Here is a 10,544-nt window from a genome sequence, read left to right on the forward strand (position 1 = left end):
TTAAAGCTTCAATGCAATTATCATGTTTTATACTTATGGTACCAAAAGAGTAACAAAACAAAGACTATCTCTTTAATAGAAATTTGTTCCTCTACCAACTTCTGCCATGAAGCCTGTAAAATTATTTAAACCCATAAACTGTTCCCTGTTTTTTAAGAAAACGGGATCAGCATGTTATGAAGAATTTGATATTTCAATCTTTTCTTACTCTACCAGAACAATGCATTTTTAGGACATTAGGATTGCCAGAGTCCTGGTCTCATCATGTGACCTGTTATTGTGACCCAATGACCTCACCCACAGCCTTACAAAACTTGAAAATTCTCTGCTTTTGAGTCCCAAGGAGCTCTGGAATATGTGTTGAAGTCTGAGGGTTAAACTCCGTATTCTTTCCTAACAATAGGTAGGAGAATTACCATGTTCAGTTCTGCTTATTTGGGGATTGAGAAGGTAACAGCAGTATACAACTAACTTGTAGATGGTGTCAAGAGAGAAGGTGAAGAAGAAATTTTACCAGTGTTTTGAAATATAGTAGGAGTACCTTGAAGAAGAGATTTAGAAAAGAAAATTAAGATTATTTGTAAATTCCCTCTTGTGTAATAATTTTTATTTTTTTATACAATCAGGAATCAAGAGAATCCATATTTTCCATGTTGAATTATTTTATTTCAGTAGTGTATTAGAATTATAATGAAGTGAGAAAACTTAAATTATCTAGTTCAGCAGTTTCCCATTGACATTTTTCCCTTCCAGTACTTTGATTTCAATGAAAGTACATTTTCCTAGAAAAGGTACTGTTCCTCTCACCTTACTTTGTTCTAAAATAGCCCAGATTTGTAGCCTTCCAGGTCATACTGTGTAGTCTTTTTTTCCCTTGGGTGTTTGAAAATGAGTTGGAACTGAAAGGATAAGAAGTTATTGGAAAAAGAAGGAATTTGATGTATTAAATTGTCTGTGTTATCAGCAGTAGTGGTTATATTAAAATTGCATTTCTATACTTAAGGCTTTATTTGTGATACTTTTTTAACTGAAATCTAATGTGCACAGTCATAGGAATTGTGAATCCTTTCCAGTATAAATGTATAACTATTTCCAAAAGTATAACTATAATATCTAAACTCTCACACAAAACTTGTTGGGTGCAGTCGTGTATCACCTTCTGGATCTACGTTTCACCATCTCAAAAAACAGGGGTCAGGTGCAGAATTTCTGCAGCTTTATGCAACCCTGAAGCCGTGGGTAAGTGCCCTAACACTTGGGCTGGCAGAAATGCAATTTTTTTACCAATTATTATCCAGAATTCCCTATGATTTTCTCTAAGTCATTAAGCCAGCTTGCCTTTAGTTGTCAGGAAAGGACTGGGGTGCTTTGTAGCAGCGACAATGCCAGCCCAGATGCAAAACCAGAGCTTGCTCTCTCCAGTAGTAGCATGTGTTTCAAAGGTATAGGCTACATGGAGAGTATTCTCCTCTAGGAAGTTGTTTGATAGACCCAAGTATGATGAAATGAAAGCAGAAAAGGCAAGCCTGTGGTGGCAGCATGCTTCACACGTTAAGAGTTGTTATAGTGCCTGTGGAGTGCCAGCTGCTGCTGAGCCAGAGCACCTCTCTGCCTTCTGATCTTGTGGCCTGTGGCTCACAAACCACACTGAAGCCTCATGATCTTTACATGACAAGGCAGAAGTGTGAAACAGTCTATATTTCTGTCAAAATAGCTCTGTTAAACATATTGACTGGGCTTGAAAAAATCATAAAAACTGTGAGTAATACCTGTTATGTACTACCAGAACTTGAAGCTTTGCTAGAGCTTTCCAACAGCTAAGAGCATCATTATTAATAAATCACTGGAAGTACTTAAAGGGAAAATCAAAAAGATGAAAGCTCATTATAGAAAATGAGCAGCCATTTTCCACTGTTCTGCAGCAGAACCTTGTTATCTATTTACATACTATTTCTAATATTAATATCACTGTGGTAAAATAAATCACTCCCCACACTTTTACATTTTTAATTACATTTTACTGCACTTGTTCTTTTGTTTACACTTAGCCAATAAAATATTTATTTTATCGTATATATAGGATGAGGTTTCTGTATTTTAATCAGATTTTCCACATAATCTTCCCTCCCCACCTTCCTTTACTGTCTTTTTTATGACCCTAAACACCACAGGATGTTTTTTTGTAGAAAATCTCATTATTTTTTAATGCATGGCTATTTATTAATGTACTGTGTATATAACACACTATGCATTTCTTTGCATTGATGAATACATTTACATCCACTTGAGAATAAGAATTCCCTTAAGGGCCAATCTCACATTTCTCTGAGTGTGCTGCCAAAATACCATGCGTCTGATATTTTTCTGGTTTTTTGTGGTTTTACTGTGTTTTTTTTAAAAGGCACAATGGGGTCTGTTCTGATTTGCTGAGAAAATCTTTCTACCGGTGGACAACGATCATTACTCATTTTCTGAATGTTGACCTGCGTGTGCTGTGGCAGAGATTACCAAAAAAGGTAGTCATGTCTCAGCTGTGTTCTTATGAAAATGCTCTGACCTGTTCTTTCTTACTGTGAAAGGGGTAAACTGCTCCCACATCACTGCGATGCCAACACTGTTGTTTTGCAGTGGCAAGGAAGCATAGTTTTGCCATAACAGCTGCCATAATATTAAAGAAAATATTTGTCTGAAGTCATGCCTTCATAGCACAAGGCCTTAAAAAAAACCTACCAAAACCAACATGAAGTCATCATATGAATTCATCATAGAGGAACCAGGTGGAACAATACACCCCATGGTGTATTCCAACAAATATCAGTTTGTGGGAATACAAGGAATTCAGTAATTTCTGCATTTAAGATAACATTCATTGGGTACAGTTACTGGTGAGCTTGTTTTGTACCTCAGTGACTTTAATCATAATTAAACCTAGATCATAATTGAGAAAATTAATATTTTTATTTTCATATTTGGATTTATTTTTTTTTCTCACATTTCATTCTTCATCTTTGCTAAAAAATGAGCTAATTGCAATTTTTCTGGCACTTAACTGTGCCAAAAATATTATATAAAAATTACATTTAAAATTAATTTTAAAATATTATTTACCAAACTCTGCAGACAATTCCTACTTCTTTTAATTTTCAGAGAGTAGTTTGGGGTGAATATTTAATTGCTGAAATATATTAAGTCAGCTCTCTTAACAGTTATCTGCAGGAACTTTTCACCCCAAGAGAGTCAAGCACAGACAGCCCTGCATCTCATGGAACCTTTTGAACAGTACCTAATGAATCATCAAATCTTCAGCACTCACTGCAAACTCTGCAGAAATTCATACTTAAAGCTAGGGAGCAATAGCAGGGGCCAAAAGAAAGATAGTAGTTCTGGAGGCTTTTTGTCTCTATGACTCAAAATGGTCTTTTACTTTTGGGGTATTAGTCTACAGTTTAAATGAAGAATAACACATTCTCCTCGTTAAGTGCAGAACTCCCAGAAGCATGTGGTGGGTTAATTTAGCAGAGTCTGTTCTGTTGTTTTGAGGCAGCTATGAAGGATAAGGAAAATGGTTCCTCTACTACTGTTAAAAAATCAAACCAATGTGCATGTGTAAATATTTTCTTCAATCATCTAATGCACTCAGATGACTCCAAACTAGATTTATCCAAGATGTTATTATGTCCTGGATCTCAGTTACTGCTCTGCATGGAGCCTTTATGGTCTATTGGGTAAATAATACACATTTTTTAAATGATGCAAATATTTATGTACTTGAGAAATTCTAATGTTTCCAATGGAGTAGTTATGTTGTGTAAATAACATGCAAACTTAAAATTGTCCTATTGCAAGTGTATGCATAGTGTATCATATGTTTGTGTTTGTGGGAGGGATTAAAAAATAAGCTGATCTGTTCCTGATACACTCCTCTGTTTTTCAGATGCTTTTAATTTGATTTAGCTACTAAACCCATCATTTTTCCTCCCAGATATATTTATGTATTCCAGAAAAGTTGATACTGTGAATGAAAGAAGCAAACAGAAATCTAGTTTATGACCTAAACCTATACTAATTTCAATTTTGCAAACCCTTGCAAATAAAGAAATATATCATATCACCTTCTCATACAAAGGCATAAAAATGAGTCCAATATTTTAATGCAGATCTCTTATAAATTTATGCATCCCAGAGAATTTTTGGGTGTGTAGACTTCATTTATACTGCCTCATGATGAAAAGTAAAATAATTAGAGGGAGTAACATTTACATATTTTTTTCTGTCCCTTTTTCTGTAAAATAGTAGGAAATTATTATCATAAAGGGGAAAAAAGCAGACTTGCATATGTGCGACTTTGATTCATCCTCTGCATTTTTCAAGACTGTCTTACAGTCCTGTAAAATGTAAGGCCACTAATATCTTACCTAAACAAGGTTGCAATGTTTCAGCATATGTGCCCCATTCCTGCTTTTATCATTAGAACATTTTCTCAATTTCTCTTCAATATTTTCTTTCCTGCTGCTAGTCCATTATCTCTTTTTTGAGTACTTTTTTTCCCTTTGTTCATAATGTTATCTCATTGTCATTTGAAGCCTATTATCTTCTCTTGAATCTTCATTTCTCTAAATAAGACTCAACAAATTCCTCCAGCTCTGGCAGCAGCAAGCTCTTCAATAGCTTTTGTCCTTGAAATCAAACAGGTATGGTGAAGATGTGGGTCAAGTGAACCCAAAATCTTTTCTATGAAAGATTTTATAAGGCTGTAATCCACCAAAAGAGGGATGGTAGCATCCCACCAGTCCGAAATGAGTTTGTAAGGCTGGTTTAGCTCCCAGATTGCAGGGTTGTCTCTCCTTAAACCTCTAACAGGAGAACCAGATGCAATACATGGGCATCACAGATCCATGAGGCTGCTCCTTGTTTTCCTTTCCCTTTTTTAAAAAATAAGAATAATTTGGGGGCTTTACAATTTATTAATATGGCGGTTTTTTCCATTTATTATCAGGATGTTTCCTTTTAAGCCAGTATTTACTGTTGCTAATAAGTGATTTATTAGAGCTTTTACGGGCTAGATCTTTTATCAGGATGATTAAATAACAAATAAGAAATTACACACTAGTAACACTAGCTTTTAAAGATTTGTATTGTTGGATAAATAAACACTATCAACAACCATGTCAATGTCTCAAAAACATTTGGGGAAAGTTTATCTGAGATAAAAATACATTGTGGCATAAACTATCTTCTTAGGATGACTGCTTAGACTATGAGCTGAAAATTATTTTGATATTCAGGGCACTAAGTAGCAACAGACAGAAGGAAGGGACTAGGGAAGACAGACACATACGTGAGTTTTCAAAATGAATGATCTGGAACCAACATTCCTCTTCCTGTCAACAGCACAGTTGCTTCAAGAAATACAATTCGCTCATGTGTTTCTGTAGTTAAATTTCTAATTCTTAAAGATTATTTTTTAATTATATTCTTAGTCTGATTTCACAATTATTCTGCATGAACATTTCCTATTGAGTTCAATCAGAGTGTGTATGATCAGTCAATAAGAATATAGGGATTATTAGTCACTATTACACATACACACAGACACATTTGACCATGCAAATAATTGGATATATCCAAATAACTAGTGAGGTTGAAAATTATTGCCATTTGCTTAGTCTGAATGTCATGGCATTAGTGTGCATTGTTCCAAACTACATGTGAATTCTGCCAAATGAATAGCAAAACCTTGCTCCAAGACAAATTGAAAGGCAAAAACAGGTAACTGTAAAGTACACTACAGAACAAAATAGCATCTTGTCTTCATTGTGGCAGTGCCTCAAGAATGAGTAGAGTCTAGAATTTTTTCAATAAGAGAAAGAGAACTTTGCATACTTTAATCAAAAACCTGATCCATATAATCATGCATGTAGTAATAATAACAAAGTAAGAGTTCTTCAAGAAAACTCTCATGATCGTGGATACAAGTTGAACAGAATAAAAACATTTTGTTAAAGATGCAACATCATCCCTTCTCCAAGGCAATCTCACAAAATTATGACAGCATTCTAGCCATTATGACCATGGGTACAGCATATCCTTTAAACTGGAATATGGATTGGATGTAACTAAGTAGACATAGAAAAAATATTGACATAAGTTGTCTGATCTAAACTTCTGCCTCTTGATGTGTGTAGAGCACAGTAAGACTTGACCCTTACCATAACAATTCACAGTCTAAGCAAAGATGGCTTCAGAAGGACATAGTAACTACAATTAATTACCTGAGATCCCATAATCCAGAAGTCCCCACTGGATCTGAGTAGGTTTCCATTTTGGCAATCCACTAGTGCCACATGGAAACTCATGAACCCAGAATAAATTCATAGGTCAGAAAGAGAGACAAGATGGTTTAGGGCGTGGTTACTTTCACAATGCTGAGTTGAAGGTGAAATCAATTACTCTGTAGATGAGCCAATTTTTCTACATTGTTGGTAAAAGGAATTTGAAATGTCTGGAGTTATCTATATTGTCCATGTGTATAGTTATGCCTTGGTTTGGTCAGCTAAATCCAGTCCTAAGTATTTTTTCTCATGGTCCAGCTGACTTTCTTAGCCATTATTATTTAATCTAATTTACCCAGTCTTATCCAATTTTTTCCATTTAAAAAGCAGCTTCCTCTGATTCATCAGTGGTAAAAAAGGCACAGCCAGGGCAGGAGGAGTTGCCATGTTATCCTTGCAGATTTGAACCTCCTACAAATTCTTCAGTACAGTACAGTAGCAAAACAGTATTTAAGGTAATGAACAGGCTTCCTTCTGTTGTTTCCAGTAATAATAAATTATTTAGGAATTTAATCGCAGATTTTTCATGCTTTCTTTCCATCTCCCACTGGAACCACTTAGAACCTGATCCAAAGCTCTTCTAAAGTTTATGTTTCTAAAGAGTTCAATGCAAAGAGAATTTTATTTTTGCATACATAATTTCCTTTAAAAATTCAGAGGAATTAAAATGAATATTCCTACATAAGGGTGAAAAGAAAAATAAGGATCAGATGACAAAATGTGTAGCAAATTTAATTCTGCAAGTACACTTTGATAGCTCTGGCCTTTCAACTGATAATTAGAAAAGGTTATGGACTGTTCTTTAAATATCCTGATCCCATTTGTAGATGGATAATTATTGTAGAGAAAATTTATTTCTTGATATCAACTCTCACCTCCAAAGTCCAAATTTCAACCTTCAATTTTGAAATGTAAAGCAATTTTTGTAAAACCAAGTTTTTAATAGGAGACATAAGAAATTGTCTAAATTCCTTCCACAGACCAAGAAAAATGTACTTTGCCTCTTTGTCCAGCTAGTAAAAGGATTGTATATTCTCTCAGAATGGGAGAATATACAATCAGAAATTATCTTAGCTGCACAAGCTAAATGACAAAATACTGGATTGTATTCTAAATATCACTAAATAAATAAAATACATTACTTTACATTACTAGTAAAATACATTACTAAATAAACAGCGAATGTGTATGACCCACTGTATAAGGCATGATGTGAAGATTCTGTGAAGTGCTTTGTGTACAAAACCAAAAAGAGAGATGCTTTCAGTTTCCAAGCAAGTGCCCACATGCTCATAATTCACCATTTTAGGTGGCATTATCCACCTAAAGATGTACCATGGGATATGTCACCCGACTGAAAACTAGTGCCTCTTCTAGCACACCATCTATATTTCACAAATCCTGCAATGATGTTACAAATTGACTGATTAGTCAAGGGCAATTTGTAAATATTTTCACTTCTGGTAAACACTCAAATCCTGAAATGGTGTTACATGCACTTGTTCTCAGATATTGCTGCCTGTGGTTGGAAGTCTTTATCCTCTCATGTGACAACTTTCAAGCATGCCTAAGAGATTTTTCACCAGTCCCCAACCACGCTGAGGTCTAACTAACACATTGTTGGACAAGCATGGTATAATTACTTTTTGTGTCCCTAATGATATATAAGGACTGACAAATATATTGTTGTTTGAGCATAGTGACAAACTCTTGTGATCTACTGCATTTTGGCTTTATTGCATTGCTCCGTGTATTGCTTCATGTTCTGAAATAGGGAATCTGTACCTACTCAAAGTTTAAAGGGAGAAATGAAATGTTATCAATAATATGTTCTAAAATAATAGGTGGAGAGATATGAGAAACTTGTATTCTCATTATCTTTATGATGCAGATGATTCTCTTGACAAAATCTTTTCATTTGATGCAAAATAAAAAATGCATAACCCATGAAACTCACAAAGATTTTTCAGGAGAAAAAAAACCCACCACCAAACACTGAAGGGTATTTTATGTTATGTACATTCAGTCTTGTTTGTGCAGTTCTAGAAAAAAAAATAAAAAAACCCTTTATAAAAATTCTTTGACCCTGATTTTTGCCAACTGAATGGTCATGGTTGATTGGAAAATCAATGAAGTGCTGTGAGAATTGTACCTCAGTGTTGCAGAAAAGCCATACAAAAATCCAACTTTTCACATGAGTTGAAGATTGCCTTTGGTTCATTTACTCTCTTAAGACACATTAAAATCAAATCTATCACCCCATTTGGCCATCTGTCAATTCTCACTACACAGTAAATGAGTAGACTTTGTTCCTTGATCACCAGAAATGGAGGATGTTTTGTTGTTGTAATAAATGGTCGTAGGCCTTAGAGACAGAAATAAATCAATGCAATTTATAAAGTTGGGGTGAAAATGTTAGATGCAGTTTTCTAAACTACAGAGAATTATGTATGGATGACTTGCAATAAATAAAGCACAGCTTTAGCAGCTTACAAAAATAAATAATAAAGATGAAAGAAATTAATGTGTAGTTCTTTATTTTGGAGCCTTTTAAAGCGTGAAATAAATACAAGAATAAGATGCACATCAAAGGTACAACAGTCTATACATTTCATTTTATCTGGTCAGGCAATAATTAAGAAAGTTCATTTTCTTCTTCTCTTAACATAAACTTAGTTTTCAAATTAAAAAATACACTGGCACCTAAAAGATCACCTCCTTCTTGCTCAATAATTGTTAATATGCATGATAATTATATTCTGAGATGAAGTATATGTTTCACTGTAAATTTAACTTTTGACAAGTTATTTCTGTTGAATTAGAGTGCTTCTGGAATCGATGAGCTGTGTTGGTGTTACGGGCTGATGCTCCAAGGGTCCAGGTGCTCCATTCACTAAAAGCTTGGTTTCAATCTCCAATCAGCACAGTATCTTTTGGCATACCATCATTTGCACTCTATTCTTTGTTTGTTGTCAGCAGTCTTGTAAAACTGAACTATCTTGTAGGTAATTAGCTCCAAAACAAAATGTATGAAAATACAGAGACTAAACATCTGGAGACAGCCATTAACGAAGCCATCAATTCCATATCCCGGCAGACTACATTAGTACAACAAAGTTATTTTCAGGAGACTAAATCATCAGTTCCCAAATGATGGTCTGTAGCAACAAATGGTCTTCAGTGGTTTGCAGAAGAATACCACCTTTTTATTGTTCTGAATTAAAAGTATGATGGCAAACATGTATAGTTCAGAGATTGAGAATCACTGAAATAAACTATCAAAGTCACAGGTCCAAAATAAACTGCTGCAATAGCAGATGGAGAGCTTTTTTCTTTAATATTTGAATTTTCAGGAAAAAACCGAAACAATGAAGTCTAATTGTTTAGTAATACATGTAAATACTTTGATGCAATTTTTTCTTTTTTTTTTTTATGCAAATGGAAATTTAGGATTGGATGGAGCACTCAGTTTGCAAATATGGTTCTGGAACAGTACAGATTTTTGAATGTTGCTAAATATGCATATACTGATGAGTCCAGTGACTCCTTATGCTAGAATTTAATTATCTTATATTGATTATATATACTTCTCTTGTAAAATTATACCTGTGCAAGTTCTGAGTCAAGATGCTTTCTGCAGAAGCTGCAGTGGTTGAAGTGTAATATAGAAGTTTATCACTTTCAGCTTTGCAGATAATTAACATCCTAGCTCCAATCTAGTTGAGATATTCAGTGTTCAGCAGAAGCAGCTTTTCAAAGTATTTAAATCTCCTTGGAAAGATTTTGCACATGATATCAAGTTCCAGGTGGTCAGATTGTGGCTGGCCTGCCACCCATATGCAAGCTAGCAAGTTAAAAGCAAGCTGTGACTTAAGTGTAAGTCTATACTACACACTTAATCCAAATTGAATAGGATTTTCAGTCCAGCCCCATTTTACATAGACAGAGGAACAGCTATAGGTGTTTTCAGTAGTTTTAAGCATGGTTTTATTTTCACATAGCTGAACTACATTCTAATCATGACTGTGACAATCCTCAAAGTAAAAAAATTACTTTGGTGCTGGTAGTCTCCCAAAAATTTTATTTTGTTTTTCATGGTAGGGAACAGCTTTGCAGACTGAATTTATTATTAGGAATTCTTGGGCATCTCTGTGTTAGGAGCTGAGAAACTTGTCCCCAGACACATGAGAAAATGTAAAAAGGAGTGTACAA

The sequence above is a fragment of the Parus major genome, chromosome 2 (assembly GCF_001522545.3).
Source record: "Parus major isolate Abel chromosome 2, Parus_major1.1, whole genome shotgun sequence".
In the NCBI taxonomy this organism is placed as follows: domain Eukaryota; kingdom Metazoa; phylum Chordata; class Aves; order Passeriformes; family Paridae; genus Parus; species Parus major.